The sequence below is a fragment of the Phalacrocorax aristotelis genome, unplaced genomic scaffold, assembly GCF_949628215.1.
Source record: "Phalacrocorax aristotelis unplaced genomic scaffold, bGulAri2.1 scaffold_78, whole genome shotgun sequence".
Lineage (NCBI taxonomy): Eukaryota > Metazoa > Chordata > Aves > Suliformes > Phalacrocoracidae > Phalacrocorax > Phalacrocorax aristotelis.
This window is the reverse complement of record NW_027441201.1, coordinates 404,531-422,533: the sequence shown is the minus strand read 5'-3', so window position 1 is coordinate 422,533 and position 18,003 is coordinate 404,531. Positions and strand designations below refer to the sequence as shown.

At 57.0% G+C, this 18,003-nt stretch overlaps 2 long non-coding RNA genes across 2 annotated transcripts in view; both read left to right on the top strand.

Annotated features, from left to right (window-relative positions):
* The window catches only part of LOC142051064 (uncharacterized), a 237,093-nt gene that overhangs the window by 12,281 nt on the left and 206,809 nt on the right, over positions 1 to 18,003 (top strand). The window lies entirely within an intron of this gene.
* LOC142051065 (uncharacterized) lies at positions 10,617 to 12,045 on the top strand. The gene is made up of 3 exons (XR_012658287.1): positions 10,617 to 11,107; positions 11,486 to 11,677; positions 11,936 to 12,045. It is a non-coding gene; the product is annotated as an uncharacterized LOC142051065 (long non-coding RNA).

Here is an 18,003-nt window from a genome sequence, read left to right as displayed (position 1 = left end):
TGCCACGTAGCCCGTGACTTTTTTCTTAATCTCTGTCTGCCTCAACGCTCCCCCCGCGCTTTTTAATTCGTCTGCTCTGCTCTGTACCCTGCTACTGTTCTTGCCTTTCTGAGTCCTTCTCTGTCCAGCTCCCTTTCCCTATTCATGAATTCCTGTTCTTCCTGCAGCCACCGCTGTTCCCTGTGATCTCCGTCTCTCTCTGTCCAGCTGCCTGTCCCTAGCTTTTAATTCCTGCCTCTGCCCGCTGTAGCCTGTCTAGATGTTTCTCTCGGCCTCTCTCTCTGTCCGGCTCCCTCTCTCTGTGTTCTAATTCCACGTTCTCTGTCACGTAGACCCGTGCTATTTGTTTGTCCTCATCTCTCTCTGTCCAGCTCCTTGCTGCGATGTTTTATGTCTTCCCTCTCTGTCTGTCTTTGTAGCCCATTGCCGTTGTTTTTTTTTTTTTTCCACTTGTTTCTTCACGTGTCTGTCTGCCTCCCGGTGGCTGATCTTTAATTCCTCCTTCCCTGTAGGCCGCTGTTGCTTTTTTCCATTCTACATTGTGTTCTCTTTGGTCTCCTGTTCTTATTCATCGATTCCCTCCTCGCTGCCCTGTGGCTTGTCCCCATTTATTGTTGCCTCTCTCTCCCTCTCTATGGCTTCTTGCCCCTGTTTTTAAAATTCCTCCCTCTCTTCTCTCTTCCCTGTTGGCCGTCTGATCTTTAGCCTTTCTCCACCTCTTTCTGCCCAGCTCTCTGTGTCTATTCATTAATTCTTCCCTCTCTGCCCTGTAGCCTGTAGCTTTTGTCCTTTCTCCATCTTGCTGTCTCTGGCTTCCCCATGACCCTAATTTAGAATTGTTTCTCTCTTCTTTCTGTACGCATTGCGATTCCTTTTGCTCTCCATCTCCCTTTGTTTTGGTTTTTTTTTGTTGTTTTTCTGGCTCCCTGTCCCTAATTGTTAATTCTCTGCCTTCTCATGCTCTGTACCACGTAGCCCCATGGTTTGTTTTGTGGTGTTCCCTCCCCGGCCCCTTCCCTCCGTCGCTGGCCGTCTCGGCTCCCTGTCCCCGTGGCTTCATTCTTCCCTTTCTGCCCTGTTCTTGTCGCTTATCTTGTCTGTCTCCATCTCGCTCGGTCCAGCTTCCTGCCCCTATTCTTCTTTCCTCCCTCGCTGTCGTGCTGCCTGCCCCTCTTCCTTCTTTGGTCTGTGTCCTGCTCTTCCCTCTTTCTGCTGCCTCTCTTCCCCTCTCTCTGCTGCTTTTATCTCCACCTCCGTCAGGCTCCCTGTCCTTCTCTGGCCATCCTGTTCCCTGCCTCGTGCCTTCTCACTACACGCCCCCCCCCCCCCCCCCCCCCCCCCCCCCGCCCCTGTCCAGCCGGATGCTGCTCTTCTCTTCTCTCCTCCTACTGTCCTGCGCCCTGCTCCTCATCTTTGGTGGCCTCCCCCTCTGCCCAGCAGCCCATCGCTCCAGGAGCCAGGCGACGGATGGTCCGTTCCCTGCCAAACCGGGACAAGCGCGTGCTGTGGCTTAGCCCCAGCTGGCAGCTCTGCACCAGGGAGCTGCTTGCTCACTCCACCCTCAGTGGGCTGGGGGAGAGAGCTGGAAGGGTAAAAGCGAGAAAAATCATGGGTTGAGATCAAGACTGTTTAATAGGTAAAGCAAAAGCTGTGCGTGGAAGCAAAGCAAGGAATAAATTCACTCCTCCTTTTCGGCGGGCAGGTGTTGAGCTGTTTCTGGGAAAGCAGGGCTCTGTCATGTGTAACGGTTACTTAGGAAGAGAAATGCCGTAGCCCCCAAGGACTCCCCCTTCTTCCCCCAGCTGCGTGTGCTGAGCATGATGTCAAATGGTATGGAATATCCCTTTGGTCAGTTAGCTGGGAAAGCTTTCCCAGCTGTGTCCTCTCCCAGCCTACTTGCTGGTGGGGCACTGAGAGAACCAGAAGAGGCCCTGACTGTGGAAGCAGTGCTCAGCAAGAACCAAAACATCTCTACATTATTAACGGTGTTTTGAGCATAAATCCAAAACTTATCCCTTCCTAGCTACTGTGGAGAAAATGAGCACTATCCTAGCCACCACCAGCTCCTTGCGGCTCTGGCAACGGCAGCCGAGGTGGCCTTGGGGCAGTGGGGAGCGTTGGGGACCCTGAGCCACGAATGGCTCCTGGGACTTGTTACGCGTGTGCGCCTGCACAAACACCTGCCCTCTCCTTTGCCCTCAGGGCTGCGTTTGTGCTGCCTTTGCGTGGGGCAGGGGGCTGTGATGGAGCCCAGGGGAGGAGGTGGTGCACTGTGGGGGTGAGGGGAGGGGCCCCCCGTTGCTGCTGTGCCTCAGCTGCGCGCGGGGGCTGGAGGAGCCCCAGGTGCGGGCAGTGGGGCTGATGGTGCCGGCTCCTCCCTAGAAAAGGGGTGGTGCCCTGCTCCGGGGGGCCAGTGAGAGCCGAGGTCGGAGCGGAGCTGTGGCCGAGCGTCAGCGGGCTGCGACTGTAGCGAGGGGGAAGGTGAGCGGGAGATGGCGGGTGGACCGCTGGGTCCCGGGTAAAGCGCCGAGGATGGCTGCGGCGGGGCAGCGCCGGGTCGGAGCGGGCGGTGGGGAGAGCGAGGCTGTGCTGAGGGCTCGGTGGGGGTTCCGGGTGCATCGGCGGGAGGGGCGGTGCCCCGCAGGATCAGAGAGCGGGGAAGGCGGTCTCGCGGCATGCCGGTAGCTGTGGTGGTGTGGGTGGTGTGGCTGCCGGGCGGGCGGGTGGTGCCGCAGAGCATGCCGGTAGCTGTGGTGGTGTGGCTGCCGGCTGGCCGTGCGGCCGTGTTGTGCCGCAGAGCATGCCGGGAGCTGTAGTCCTTGTGGCGCGCGGCTGCCGGCCCTGTCACGTGGTTCGCCGGGGCGTGGCGGGAGGCGCGGTCTTCCGGCGCTCGGGTGCCGGGCGGCCGTGCCGCGTACGGTACGCGAGGTGTATTTGGGGTTGGATTGGTGTTGATTTCTGGGGGCTTGCGGGTGCGGCCGCTCCCCGAGAAGCGAGTTCCCCGGGAGCTGACAGAAGGGAAGAGGGAAAGGAGGAGGACGGTGACCTTTTCCCCCTGCCCAGAGCGCAGATGATGGCCGGCTCACCGGAGCTCCCGCTCAGCCTCCCCTGGCCCCCCTTGCCCCGTGCGCCTGCCCCCAGCTCCGGCACCTCCCCTGAAGCGTGCTGCGTAGCCCTTGGCCGCCCCCAGGCCCTGTCGTGAAGGCAGCGAGCCAGCCCTCAAGCGCACTGGATTCCCCCTCGGCGCAGGGGCCCTTAGCAGTAGCCCAGGGAAGGAGCGGTGTGTCCAGAGCCCCTGCGGAAGGAGAGGCTTTGGTCAGGGTCGATCGATGGTAACGACGGTCGCTGTTTCTTCTTTCCCTCTCCCAGAGACCGTGCTGAGGACGTGGTTGTCTGTCCTTCCCCCGGGGATGCCGTTGACTGCGGCCGTCTCAGGCTTGCGTGGCTTCTCTCTGCCCGGCTTTGCCATCCTCGCAGCGCCGGGGCGAAAAGGGATAGACAAAGCCCTTCCCGGCTGTGGACAGGAGCTGCCTCGGCTGAAGCTGGAGACGCCAACAAAAGGTAAAGCAGAAGAAACGGAAGGCGCTCTGGCTGCCAGCTGCTTTCCTGCTGCAGGCAAGAGAGAGCCTGTCCCTGCAGGTGAGGGAGGAAGGATCCCCCTTCATAGCCCGCAGCGGGCCAGGCCACCAACGTGCACGGCAGGGTCTGTACGCGTAACCCGGAGTTGGGTACGGGCGTGTAGTGCACGAGCGAGCTAGGCTACGTGCCTAGGAAGCCTCATCTCGTAAGAGCTGTAAGACACCCACGTGTTCTCTTTAGGTGGAGGTCGGCCTAGAGTCTGGAGCTGCAGAAGAGGCAGGGAGGAGAGAAGAGGAAAGAAGCATCTGAACGGCTAAATTGTGCCAGCAGCGCTGAGAGCGAGAGTCGCGGTGAGTCCTGGGCCACTGGGGCCCCGTTGCCTCTCTTGTACGTCCTGGGCCCTCCCTGTCCCTCCCCCGGCCCCCTCTCTTTCCTTACCTGCTGCAAAATTATTTTTTTTTGCGCCCCCCCGCACCTTCTTTCTCCATCTCGCTCTGAGTGGCTCCCTGCCTCCCCGTCTTTTCAGTCCTCCCTCTCTCTGTCCTGTAGCCTGTGGCTCCTTTTTCTTTCTCCGCCTCTCTCTGCCTGGCTCCGGCTCCGTTTTTATTTTTTTACTCCTCCTGCTCTGTCCTGTAGCCTGTTGGTATTTTTGTCTTTCTCTGGCTCTCTTGGTCTGACTCCCTGTGTTACCGAAAAACGCGGTAAAATCGGAAACAACTCCTCAACGCCAATTTAGTATTAAAGAGCAGGCATTCTTTATTCACGGTGCCAGATGCACGGGGGATCGCTCCTCCTGGCGTGCGTACCTCACACAGCTTTCCCGTACAATTTGTAGATGAAAATTTTACGTATTCATACATATTCATTATTGTCCTGTCTACTGATTGGTACAAACTTGCTCGTTCTGTATGTAAATTACTGCGCAGGCTCGGTGGTGGTCCGTGAGTCGGTGGTCGCGATCTCCCCCTGCCAGAATGGCCTTTTACCTTCTTGGCTCTTAATCTTGGCAGCCTTGGCTAGTTTTCTCAGTCCGCTCCACGAAACCGCGTTTTGTCGTCCTTTTCTGACAGAAGCACGTTGTCTGTTGTTCTGCTGACATTAACGATCGCCTAGGGACTAAAATGCAGATCAACAGATGCGCTGATTCGTACGCTCCGTGTTCCCGTAATGGAACACCGTCTCTGGTTGGTTGATTTCATCGCTTTGGTTACACCTGTTCCTGTTGTTCAGTTTCTTCTTTTTTGGCTTTGTGTGATTCTCTCTGTGATTCTGTTTTTCTCTGCCTCGCTTTTCCCAGCTCCCCGTCCCTCACTTTGAATGCCCGTTGTCCTTCACTAGCTCACTCTCCCTTGGTTGCCATCCCCGTTTCTGAATTCCTCCTGCTTTGCCACGTAGCCCGTGACTTTTTTCTTAATCTCTGTCTGCCTCAACGCTCCCCCCGCGCTTTTTAATTCGTCTGCTCTGCTCTGTACCCTGCTACTGTTCTTGCCTTTCTGAGTCCTTCTCTGTCCAGCTCCCTTTCCCTATTCATGAATTCCTGTTCTTCCTGCAGCCACCGCTGTTCCCTGTGATCTCCGTCTCTCTCTGTCCAGCTGCCTGTCCCTAGCTTTTAATTCCTGCCTCTGCCCGCTGTAGCCCGTCTAGATGTTTCTCTCGGCCTCTCTCTCTGTCCGGCTCCCTCTCTCTGTGTTCTAATTCCACGTTCTCTGTCACGTAGACCCGTGCTATTTGTTTGTCCTCATCTCTCTCTGTCCAGCTCCTTGCTGCGATGTTTTATTTCTTCCCTCTCTGTCTGTCTTTGTAGCCCATTGCCGTTGTTTTTTTTTTTTTTCACTTGTTTCTTCACGTGTCTGTCTGCCTCCCAGTGCCTGATCTTTAATTCCTCCTTCCCTGTAGGCCGCTGTTGCTTTTTTCCATTCTACATTGTGTTCTCTTTGGTCTCCTGTTCTTATTCATCGATTCCCTCCTCGCTGCCCTGTGGCTTGTCCCCATTTATTGTTGCCTCTCTCTCCCTCTCTCTGGCTTCTTGCCCCTGTTTTTAAAATTCCTCCCTCTCTTCTCTCTTCCCTGTTGGCCGTGTGATCTTTAGCCTTTCTCCACCTCTTTCTGCCCAGCTCTCTGCATCTATTCATTAATTCTTCCCTCTCTGCCCTGTAGCCTGTAGCTTTTGTCCTTTCTCCATCTTGCTGTCTCTGGCTTCCCCATGACCCTAATTTAGAATTGTTTCTCTCTTCTTTCTGTACGCATTGCGATTCCTTTTGCTCTCCATCTCCCTTTGTTTTGGTTTTTTTTTTGTTGTTTTTCTGGCTCCCTGTCCCTAATTGTTAATTCTCTGCCTTCTCATGCTCTGTACCACGTAGCCCCATGGTTTGTTTTGTGGTGTTCCCTCCCCGGCCCCTTCCCTCCGTCGCTGGCCGTCTCGGCTCCCTGTCCCCGTGGCTTCATTCTTCCCTTTCTGCCCTGTTCTTGTCGCTTATCTTGTCTGTCTCCATCTCGCTCGGTCCAGCTTCCTGCCCCTATTCTTCTTTCCTCCCTCGCTGTCGTGCTGCCTGCCCCAGGTTCTTTGTGCGCCTCCAGCGTGCTCCTCTTCCTTCTTTGTTGGTCTGTGTCCTGCTCTTCCCTCTTTCTGCTGCCTCTCTTCCCCTCTCTCTGCTACTTTTATCTCCACCTCCGTCAGGCTCCCTGTCCTCCTCTGGCCGTCCTGTTCCCTGCCTCGTGCCTTCTCACTACACGCACACACGCCCCCCCCCCCCCGCCCCCGTCCAGCCGGATGCTGCTCTTCTCTTCTCTCCTCCTACTGTCCTGCGCCCTGCTCCTCATCGTTGGTGGCCTCCCCCTCTGCCCAGCAGCCCATCGCTCCAGGAGCCAGGCGACGGACGGTCCGTTTCCTGCCAAACCGGGACAAGCGCGTGCCGTGGCTTAGCCCCAGCTGGCAGCTCTGCACCAGGGAGCTGCTTGCTCACTCCACCCTCAGTGGGCTGGGGGAGAGAGCTGGAAGGGTAAAAGCGAGAAAAATCATGGGTTGAGATCAAGACTGTTTAATAGGTAAAGCAAAAGCTGTGCGTGGAAGCAAAGCAAGGAATTAATTCACCCCTCCTTTTCGGCGGACAGGTGTTGAGCTGTTTCTGGGATAGCAGGGCTCTGTCATGTGTAACGGTTACTTAGGGAGAGAAATGCCATAGCCCCCAAGGACTCCCCCTTCTTCCCACAGTTCGAACCCGCAGTTCGGTACGGGCGTGTAGTGCACGAGCGAGCTAGGCTACGTGCCTAGGAAGCCTCATCTCGTAAGAGCTGTAAGACACCCATGTATTCTCTTTAGGTGGAGGTCGGCCTAGAGTCTGGAGCTGCAGAAGAGGCAGGGAGGAGAGAAGGGGAAAGAAGCATCTGAACGGCTAAATTGTGCCAGCAGCGCTGAGAGCGAGAGTCGCGGTGAGTCCTGGGCCACTGGGGCCCCGTTGCCTCTCTTGTACGTCCTGGGCCCTCCCTGTCCCTCCCCCGGCCCCCTCTCTTTCCTTACCTGCTGCAAAATTATTTTTTTTTGCGCCCCCCCGCACCTTCTTTCTCCATCTCGCTCTGAGTGGCTCCCTGCCTCCCCGTCTTTTCAGTCCTCCCTCTCTCTGTCCTGTAGCCTGTGGCTCCTTTTTCTTTCTCCGCCTCTCTCTGCCTGGCTCCGGCTCCGTTTTTATTTTTTTACTCCTCCTGCTCTGTCCTGTAGCCTGTCGGTATTTTTGTCTTTCTCTGGCTCTCTTGGTCTGACTCCCTGTGTTACCGAAAAACGCGGTAAAATCGGAAACAACTCCTCAACGCCAATTTAGTATTAAAGAGCAGGCATTCTTTATTCACGGCGCCGGATGCACGGGGGATCGCTCCTCCTGGCGTGCGTACCTCACACAGCTTTCCCGTACAATTTGTAGATGAAAATTTTACGTATTCATACATATTCATTATTGTCCTGTCTACTGAGTGGTACAAACTTGCTCGTTCTGTATGTAAATTACTGCGCAGGCTCGGTGGTGGTCGCGATCTCCCCCTGCCAGAATGGCCTTTTACCTTCTTGGCTCTTAATCTTGGCAGTCTTGGCTAGTTTTCTCAGTCCGCTCCACGAAACCGCGTTTTGTCGTCCTTTTCTGACAGAAGCACGTTGTCTGTTGTTCTGCTGACATTAACGATCGCCTAGGGACTAAAATGCAGATCAACAGATGCGCTGATTCGTACGCTCCGTGTTCCCGTAATGGAACACCGTCTCTGGTTGGTTGATTTCATCGCTTTGGTTACACCTGTTCCTGTTGTTCAGTTTCTTCTTTTTTGGCTTTGTGTGATTCTCTCTGTGGTTCTGTTTTTCTCTGCCTCGCTTTTCCCAGCTCCCCGTCCCTCACTTTGAATGCCCGTTGTCCTTCACTAGCTCACTCTGCCTTGGTTGCCATCCCCGTTTCTGAATTCCTCCTGCTTTGCCACGTAGCCCGTGACTTTTTTCTTAATCTCTGTCTGCCTCAACGCTCCCCCCACGCTTTTTAATTCGTCTGCTCTGCTCTGTACCCTGCTACTGTTCTTGCCTTTCTGAGTCCTTCTCTGTCCAGCTCCCTTTCCCTATTCATGAATTCCTGTTCTTCCTGCAGCCACCGCTGTTCCCTGTGATCTCCGTCTCTCTCTGTCCAGCTGCCTGTCCCTAGCTTTTAATTCCTGCCTCTGCCCGCTGTAGCCCGTCTAGATGTTTCTCTCGGCCTCTCTCTCTGTCCGGCTCCCTCTCTCTGTGTTCTAATTCCACGTTCTCTGTCACGTAGACCCGTGCTATTTGTTTGTCCTCATCTCTCTCTGTCCAGCTCCTTGCTGCGATGTTTTATTTCTTCCCTCTCTGTCTGTCTTTGTAGCCCATTGCCGTTGTTTTGGTTTTTTTTTTTCACTTGTTTCTTCACGTGTCTCTGTCTGCCTCCCGGTGCCTGATCTTTAATTCCTCCTTCCCTGTAGGCCGCTGTTGCTTTTTTCCATTCTACATTGTGTTCTCTTTGGTCTCCTGTTCTTATTCATCGATTCCCTCCTCGCTGCCCTGTGGCTTGTCCCCATTTATTGTTGCCTCTCTCTCCCTCTCTATGGCTTCTTGCCCCTGTTTTTAAAATTCCTCCCTCTCTTCTCTCTTCCCTGTTGGCCGTGTGATCTTTAGCCTTTCTCCACCTCTTTCTGCCCAGCTCTCTGCATCTATTCATTAATTCTTCCCTCTCTGCCCTGTAGCCTGTAGCTTTTGTCCTTTCTCCATCTTGCTGTCTCTGGCTTCCCCATGACCCTAATTTAGAATTGTTTCTCTCTTCTTTCTGTACGCATTGCGATTCCTTTTGCTCTCCATCTCCCTTTGTTTTGGTTTTTTTTTTGTTGTTTTTCTGGCTCCCTGTCCCTAATTGTTAATTCTCTGCCTTCTCATGCTCTGTACCACGTAGCCCCATGGTTTGTTTTGTGGTGTTCCCTCCCCGGCCCCTTCCCTCCGTCGCTGGCCGTCTCGGCTCCCTGTCCCCGTGGCTTCATTCTTCCCTTTCTGCCCTGTTCTTGTCGCTTATCTTGTCTGTCTCCATCTCGCTCGGTCCAGCTTCCTGCCCCTATTCTTCTTTCCTCCCTCGCTGTCGTGCTGCCTGCCCCAGGTTCTTTGTGCGCCTCCAGCGTGCTCCTCTTCCTTCTTTGTTGGTCTGTGTCCTGCTCTTCCCTCTTTCTGCTGCCTCTCTTCCCCTCTCTCTGCTGCTTTTATCTCCACCTCCGTCAGGCTCCCTGTCCTTCTCTGGCCGTCCTGTTCCCTGCCTCGTGCCTTCTCACTACACGCACACACGCCCCCCCCGCCCCCGTCCAGCCGGATGCTGCTCTTCTCTTCTCTCCTCCTACTGTCCTGCGCCCTGCTCCTCATCGTTGGTGGCCTCCCCCTCTGCCCAGCAGCCCATCGCTCCAGGAGCCAGGCAACGGACGGTCCGTTCCCTGCCAAACCGGGACAAGCGCGTTCCGTGGCTTAGCCCCAGCTGGCAACTCTGCACCAGGGAGCTGCTTGCTCACTCCACCCTCAGTGGGCTGGGGGAGAGAGCTGGAAGGGTAAAAGCGAGAAAAATCATGGGTTGAGATCAAGACTGTTTAATAGGTAAAGCAAAAGCTGTGCGTGGAAGCAAAGCAAGGAATTAATTCACCCCTCCTTTTCGGCGGACAGGTGTTGACCTGTTTCTGGGAAAGCAGGGCTCTGTCATGTGTAATGGTTACTCAGGAAGAGAAATGCCATAGCCCCCAAGGACTCCCCCTTCTTCCCCCAGCTGTGTGTGCTGAGCATGATGTCAAATGGTATGGAATATCCCTTTGGTCAGTTAGCTGGGAAAGCTTTCCCAGCTGTGTCCTCTCCCAGCCTACTTGCTGGTGGGGCACTGAGAGAACCAGAAGAGGCCCTGACTGTGGAAGCAGTGCTCAGCAAGAACCAAAACATCTCTACATTATTAACGCTGTTTTGAGCATAAATCCAAAACTTATCCCTTCCTAGCTACTATGGAGAAAATGAGTACTATCCTAGCCACCACCAGCTCCTTGCGGCTCCGGCAACGGCAGCCGAGGTGGCCTTGGGGCAGTGGGGAGCGTTGGGGACCCGGACCCACGAATGGCTCCTGGGACTTGTTACGTGCGCGCCTGCACAAACACCTGCCCTCTCCTTTGCCCTCAGGGCTGCGTTTGCGCTGCCTTTGCGTGGGGCAAGGGGCTGTGATGGAGCCCAGGGGAGGAGGTGGTGCACTGTGGGGGTGAGGGGAGGGGCCCCCCGTTGCTGCTGTGCCTCAGCTGCGCGCGGGGGCTGGAGGAGCCCCAGGTGCGGGCAGTGGGGCTGATGGTGCCGGCTCCTCCCTAGAAAAGGGGTGGTGCCCTGCTCCGGGGGGCCAGTGAGAGCCGAGGGCGGAGCGGAGCTGTGGCCGAGCGTCAGCGGGCTGCGACTGTAGCGAGGGGGAAGGTGAGCGGGAGCTGGGGGGTGGACCGCTGGGTCCCGGGTAAAGCCCCGAGGATGGCTGCGGCGGGGCAGCGCCGGGTCGGAGCGGGCGGTGGGGAGAGCGAGGCTGTGCTGAGGGCTCGGTGGGGGTTCCGGGTGCATCGGCGGGAGGGGCGGTGCCCCGCAGGATCAGAGAGCGGGGAAGGCGGTCTCGCGGCATGCCGGTAGCTGTGGTGGTGTGGGTGGTGTGGCTGCCGGGCGGGCGGGTGGTGCCGCAGAGCATGCCGGTAGCTGTGGTGGTGTGGCTGCCGGCTGGCCGTGCGGCCGTGTTGTGCCGCAGAGCATGCCGGGAGCTGTAGTCCTTGTGGCGCGCGGCTGCCGTGCGGCCGTGTTGTGCCGCAGAGCATGCCGGGAGCTGTAGTCCTTGTGGCGCGCGGCTGCCGGCCCTGTCACGTGGTTCGCCGGGGCGTGGCGGGAGGCGCGGTCTTCCGGCGCTCGGGTGCCGGGCGGCCGTGCCGCGTACGGTACGCGAGGTGTATTTGGGGTTGGATTGGTGTTGATTTCTGGGGGCTTGCGGGTGCGGCCGCTCCCCGAGAAGCGGTGAGTTCCCCGGGAGCTGACAGAAGGGAAGAGGGAAAGGAGGAGGACGGTGACCTTTTCCCCCTGCCCAGAGCGCAGATGATGGCCGGCTCACCGGAGCTCCCGCTCAGCCTCCCCTGGCCCCCCTTGCCCCGTGCGCCTGCCCCCAGCTCCGGCACCTCCCCTGAAGCGTGCTGCGTAGCCCTTGGCCGCCCCCAGGCCCTGTCGTGAAGGCAGCGAGCCAGCCCTCAAGCGCACTGGATTCCCCCTCGGCGCAGGGGCCCTTAGCAGTAGCCCAGGGAAGGAGCGGTGTGTCCAGAAGCCCCTGCGGAAGGAGAGGCTTTGGTCAGGGTCGATCGACGGTAACGACGGTCGCTGTTTCTTCTTTCCCTCTCCCAGAGACCGTGCTGAGGACGTGGTTGTCTGTCCTTCCCCCGGGGATGCCGTTGACTGCGGCCGTCTCAGGCTTGCGTGGCTTCTCTCTGCCCGGCCTCGCCGTCCTTGCAGCGCAGGGCCGAAAAGGGATAGACAAAGCCCTTCCCGGCTGTGGACAGGAGCTGCCTCGGCTGAAGCTGGAGACGCCAACAAAAGGTAAAGAAGAAGAAACGGAAGGCGCTCTGGCTGCCAGCTGCTTTCCTGCTGCAGGCAAGAGAGAGCCTGTCCCTGCAGGTGAGGGAGGAAGGATCCCCCTTCATAGCCCGCAGCGGGCCAGGCCACCAACGTGCACGGCAGGGTCTGTACGCGTAACCCGGAGTTCGGTACGGGCGTGTAGTGCACGAGCGAGCTAGGCTACGTGCCTAGGAAGCCTCATCTCGTAAGAGCTGCAAGACACCCACGTGTTCTCTTCAGGTGGAGGACGGCCTAGAGTCTGGAGCTGCAGAAGAGGCAGGGAGGAGAGAAGGGGAAAGAAGCATGTGAACGGCTAAATTGTGCCAGCAGCGCTGAGAGCGAGAGTCGCGGTGAGTCCTGGGCCACTGGGGCCCCGTTGCCTCTCTTGTACGTCCTGGGCCCTCCCTGTCCCTCCCCCGGCCCCCTCTCTTTCCTTACCTGCTGCAAAATTATTTTTTTTTGCGCCCCCCCGCACCTTCTTTCTCCATCTCGCTCTGAGTGGCTCCCTGCCTCCCCGTCTTTTCAGTCCTCCCTCTCTCTGTCCTGTAGCCTGTGGCTCCTTTTTCTTTCTCCGCCTCTCTCTGCCTGGCTCCGGCTCCGTTTTTATTTTTTTACTCCTCCTGCTCTGTCCTGTAGCCTGTCAGTATTTTTGTCTTTCTCTGGCTCTCTTGGTCTGACTCCCTGTGTTACCGAAAAACGCGGTAAAATCGGAAACAACTCCTCAACGCCAATTTAGTATTAAAGAGCAGGCATTCTTTATTCACGGCGCCAGATGCACGGGGGATCGCTCCTCCTGGCGTGCGTACCTCACACAGCTTTCCCGTACAATTTGTAGATGAAAATTTTACGTATTCATACATATTCATTATTGTCCTGTCTACTGATTGGTACAAACTTGCTCGTTCTGTATGTAAATTACTGCGCAGGCTCGGTGGTGGTCCGTGAGTCGGTGGTCGCGATCTCCCCCTGCCAGAATGGCCTTTTACCTTCTTGGCTCTTAATCTTGGCAGCCTTGGCTAGTTCTCTCAGTCCGCTCCACGAAACCGCGTTTTGTCGTCCTTTTCTGACAGAAGCACGTTGTCTGTTGTTCTGCTGACATTAACGATTGCCTAGGGACTAAAATGCAGATCAACAGATGCGCTGATTCGTACGCTCGGTGTTCCCGTAATGGAACACCGTCTCTGGTTGGTTGATTTCATCGCTTTGGTTACACCTGTTCCTGTTGTTCAGTTTCTTCTTTTTTGGCTTTGTGTGATTCTCTCTGTGATTCTGTTTTTCTCTGCCTCGCTTTTCCCAGCTCCCCGTCCCTCACTTTGAATGCCCGTTGTCCTTCACTAGCTCACTCTCCCTTGGTTGCCATCCCCGTTTCTGAATTCCTCCTGCTTTGCCACGTAGCCCGTGACTTTTTTCTTAATCTCTGTCTGCCTCAACGCTCCCCCCGCGCTTTTTAATTCGTCTGCTCTGCTCTGTACCCTGCTACTGTTCTTGCCTTTCTGAGTCCTTCTCTGTCCAGCTCCCTTTCCCTATTCATGAATTCCTGTTCTTCCTGCAGCCACCGCTGTTCCCTGTGATCTCCGTCTCTCTCTGTCCAGCTGCCTGTCCCTAGCTTTTAATTCCTGCCTCTGCCCGCTGTAGCCCGTCTAGATGTTTCTCTCGGCCTCTCTCTCTGTCCGGCTCCCTCTCTGTGTTCTAATTCCACGTTCTCTGTCACGTAGACCCGTGCTATTTGTTTGTCCTCATCTCTCTCTGTCCAGCTCCTTGCTGCGATGTTTTATTTCTTCCCTCTCTGTCTGTCTTTGTAGCCCGTTGCGGTTGTTGTTTTTTTTTTTTTCCCCACTTGTTTCTTCATGTGTCTCTGTCTGCCTCCCAGTGCCTGATCTTTAATTCCTCCTTCCCTGTAGGCCGCTGTTCCTTTTTTCCAGTCTACATTGTGTTCTCTTTGGTCTGCTGTTCTTATTCATCGATTCCCTCCTCGCTGCCCTGTTGCTTGTCCCCATTTATTGTTGCCTCTCTCTCCCTCTCTCTGGCTTCTTGCCCCTGTTTTTAAAATTCCTCCCTCTCTTCTCTCTTCCCTGTTGGCCGTGTGATCTTCAGCCTTTCTCCACCTCTTTCTGCCCAGCTCTCTGTGTCTATTCATTAATTCTTCCCTCTCTGCCCTGTAGCCTGTAGCTTTTGTCCGTTCTCCATCTTGCTGTCTCTGGCTTCCCCCTGACCCTCTCTTAGAATTGTTTCTCTCTTCTCTCTGTACGCATTGCGATTCCTTTTGCTCTCCATCTCCCTTTGTTTTGGTGTTTTTTTTGTTGTTTTTCTGGCTCCCTGTCCCTAATTGTTAATTCTCTGCCTTCTCATGCTCTGTACCACGTAGCCCCGTGGTTTGTTTTGTGGTGTTCCCTCCCCGGCCCCTTCCCTCCGTCGTTGGCTGTCTCGGCTCCCTGTCCCCGTGGCTTCATTCTTCCCTTTCTGCCCTGTTCTTGTCGCTTATCTTGTCTGTCTCCATCTCGCTCGGTCCAGCTTCCTGCCCCTGTTCTTCTTTCCTCCCTCGCTGTCGTGCTGCCTGCCCCAGGTTCTTTGTGCGTCTCCAGCCTGCTCCTCATCCTTCTTTGTTGGTCTGTGTCCTGCTCTTCCCCTCTCTCTGCTGCTTTTATCTCCACCTCCGTCAGGCTCCCTGTCCTCCTCTGGCCGTCCTGTTCCCTGCCTCGTGCCTTCTCACTACACGCACACACGCCCCCCCCCCCAGCCGGATGCTGCTCTTCTCTTCTCTCCTCCTACTGTCCTGTGCCCTGCTCCTCACCTTTGGTGGCCTCCCCCTCTGCCCAGCAGCCCGTCGCTCCAGGAGCCAGGTGACGGACGGTCCGTTCCCTGCCAAACCGGGACAAGCGTGTGCCGTGGCTTAGCCTCAGCTGGCAACTCTGCACCAGGGAGCTGCTTGCTCGCTCCACCCTCAGTGGGCTGGGGGAGAGAGCTGGAAGGGTAAAAGTGAGAAAAATCATGGGTTGAGATCAAGACGGTTTAATAGGTAAAGCAAAAGCTGTGCGTGGAAGCAAAGCAAGGAATTAATTCGCTCCTCCTTTTCGGCGGGCAGGTGTTGAGCTGTTTCTGGGAAAGCAGGGCTCTGTCATGTGTAACGGTTACTTAGGAAGAAAAATGCTGTAGCCCCCAAGGACTCCCCCTTCTTCCCCCAGCTGCGTGTGCTGAGCATGATGTCAAATGGTATGGAATATCCCTTTGGTCAGTTAGCTGGGAAAGCTTTCGCAGCTGTGTCCTCTCCCAGCCTACTTGCTGGTGGGGCACTGAGAGAACCAGAAGAGGCCCTGACTGTGGAAGCAGTGCTCAGCAAGAACCAAAACATCTCTACATTATTAACGTTGTTTTGAGCATAAATCCAAAACTTATCTCTTCCTAGCTACTCTGGAGAAAATGAGCACTATCCCAGCCAACACCAGCTCCTTGCGGCTGCGGCAACGGCGGCCGAGGTGGCCTTGGGGCAGTGGGAGCGTTGGGGACCCTGAGCCACGAATGGCTCCTGGGACTTGTTACGCGTGTGCGCCTGCACAAACACCTGCCCTCTCCTTTGCCCTCAGGGCTGCGTTTGCGCTGCCTTTGCGTGGGGCAAGGGGCTGTGATGGAGCCCAGGGGAGGAGGTGGTGCACTGTGGGGGTGAGGGGAGGGGGCCCCCCGTTGCTGCTGTGCCTCAGCTGTGGGCGGGGGCTGGAGGAGCCCCAGGTGCGGGCAATGGGGCTGATGGTGCCGGCTCCTCCCTGGAAAAGGGGTGGTGCCGTGCTCCGGGGGGCCAGTGAGAGCCGAGGGCGGAGCGGAGCTGTGGCCGAGCGTCAGCGGGCTGCGACTGTAGCGAGGGAGAAGGTGAGCGGGGGCTGGGGGGTGGACCGCTGGGTCCCGGGTCAAGCCCCGAGGAGGGCTGCGGCGGGGCAGCGCCGGGTCGGAGCGGAGCTGTGGGGAGAGCGAGGCTGTGGTGAGGGCTCGGTGGGGCTTCCGGGTGCATCGGCGGGAGGGACGGTGCCCCGCAGGGTCAGAGAGCGGGAGGGCGGGCTCGCGGCATTCCGGGAGCTGTGGTGGTGTGGCTGTCGGCTGGCCGGGCGGCCGTGTTGTGGCGCAGAGCATGCCGGGAGGTGTAGTCCCTGCGGCTCGCGGCTGCCGGGCGGCCGTGTTGTGGCGCAGAGCATGCCGGGAGGTGTAGTCCTGGCGCAGTGGCTGCCGGCGCTGTCACGTGGTTCGCCGGGGCGTGGCGGGAGGCGCGGTCTTCCGGCGCTCGGGTGCCGGGCGGCCGTGCCGCGTACGGTAGGCGCGGTGTATTTTTGGGGTTGGATTCGTGTTGATTTCTGGGGGCTTCCAGGTGCGGCCGCTCCCCGAGAAGCGGTGAGTTCCCGGGAGCTGACAGAAGGGAAGAGGGAAAGGAGGAGGACCTTTTCCCCCTGCCCAGGGCGCAGATGATGGCCGCCTCCCCGGCTCGCCGGAGCTCCCGCTCAGCCTCCCCTGGCCCCCCCTTGCCCTCCCCTTGCCCCGTGCGCCTGCCCCCAGCCCCGGCACCTCCCCTGCAGCGTGCCGCGTAGCCCTTGGCCGCCCCCAGGCCCTGTCGTGAAGGCAGCGAGCCGGCCCTCAAGCGCACTGGATTCCCCCTCGGCGCAGGGGCCCGTAGCAGTAGCGCGGGGAAGGGGCGGTGTGTCCGGAAGCCCCTGCGCAAGGAGGGGCTTTGGTCAGGGTCGATCGATGGTAACGACGGTCGCTGTTTCTTCTTTCCCTCTCCCAGAGACCGTGCTGAGGACGTGGTTGTCTGTCCTTCCCCCGGGGACGCCGTCGACTGCGGCCGTCTCAGGCTTGCGTGGCTTCTCTCTGCCCGGCTTTGCCATCCTCGCGGCGCCGGGGCGAAAAGGGACACACAGAGCCCTTCCCGGCTGTGGAGAGGAGCTGCCTCGGCTGAAGCTGGAGACGCCAACGAAAGGTAAAGCAGAAGAAACTGAAGGCGCTCTGGCTGCCAGCTGCCTTCCTGCTGCAGGCAAGAGAGAGCCTGTCCCTGCAGGTGAGGGAGGAAGGATCCCCCTTCATAGTCCGCAGCGGGCCAGGCCACCAACGTGCACCGCAGGGTCCGTACGCGTAACCCGGAGTTGGGTACGGGCGTGTAGGGCACGAGCGAGCTAGGCTACGTGCCTAGGAAGCCTCATCTCGTAAGAGCGGTAAGACACCCACGTATCCTCTTCAGGTGGAGGTCGGCCTAGAGTCTGGAGCTGCAGAAGAGGCAGGGAGGAGAGGAGGGGAAAGAAGCATCTGAACGGCTAAATTGTGCCAGCAGCGCTGAGAGCGAGAGTCGCGGTGAGTCCTGGGCCAGTGGGGCCCCGTTGCCTCTCTTGTATGTCCTGGGCCCTCCCTGTCTCTCCCCCGGCCCCCTCTCTTTCCTTACCTGCTGCAAAATTTTATTTTTTCTTTTGGGCCCCCCCCGCACCTTCTTTCTCCATCTCGCTCTGAGTGGCTCCCTGCCTCCCCGTCTTTTTCAGTCCTCCCTCTCTCTGTCCTGTAGCCTGTGGCTCCTTTTTCTATCTCCGCCTCTCTCTGCCTGGCTCTGGCTCCGTTTTTTTATTCCTCCTGCTCTGTCCTGTAGCCTGTCGGTATTTTGTCTTTCTCTGGCCCTCTTGGTCTGACTCCCTGTGTTACCGAAAAACGCGGTAAAATCGGAAACGACTCCTCAACGCCAATTTAGTATTAAAGAGCAGGCATTCTTTATTCACGGCGCCGGATGCACGGGGGATCGCTCCTCCTGGCGTGCGTACCTCACACAGCTTTCCCGTACAATTTGTAGATCAAAATTTTACGTATTCATACGTATTCATTATTGTCCTGGCTACTGATCGGTACAAACTTGCTCGTTCCGTATGTAAATCGCTGCGCAGGCTCGGTTGTCCTCTTCCGTTGTTCTCTTCTGAGTAGGTGGTATTACTTGGGTCGGTGGTGGTCTGTGAGTCGGTGGTCGTGATCTCCCCCTGCCGGAATTACCTTTTTACCTTCTTGGCTAGTTTTCTCAGTCCGCTCCACGAAACCGCGTTTTGTCATCCTTTTCTGACAGAAGCACATCGTCTGTTCTGTTCGCATTAACGATCGCCTAGGGACTAAAATGCAGATCGACGGATGCGCTGATTCGTACGCTCCATGTTCCCGTAATGGAACACTGTCTCTGGTTGGTTGATTTCATCGCTTTGGTTACATTTCCCCCGTATGGAAGTTCTGAAATAATAATTTTCTCAATACTTCCATCCTAGATCAATAATATTCCACTATGTCAGTTCGGCGTTTGGTTCATC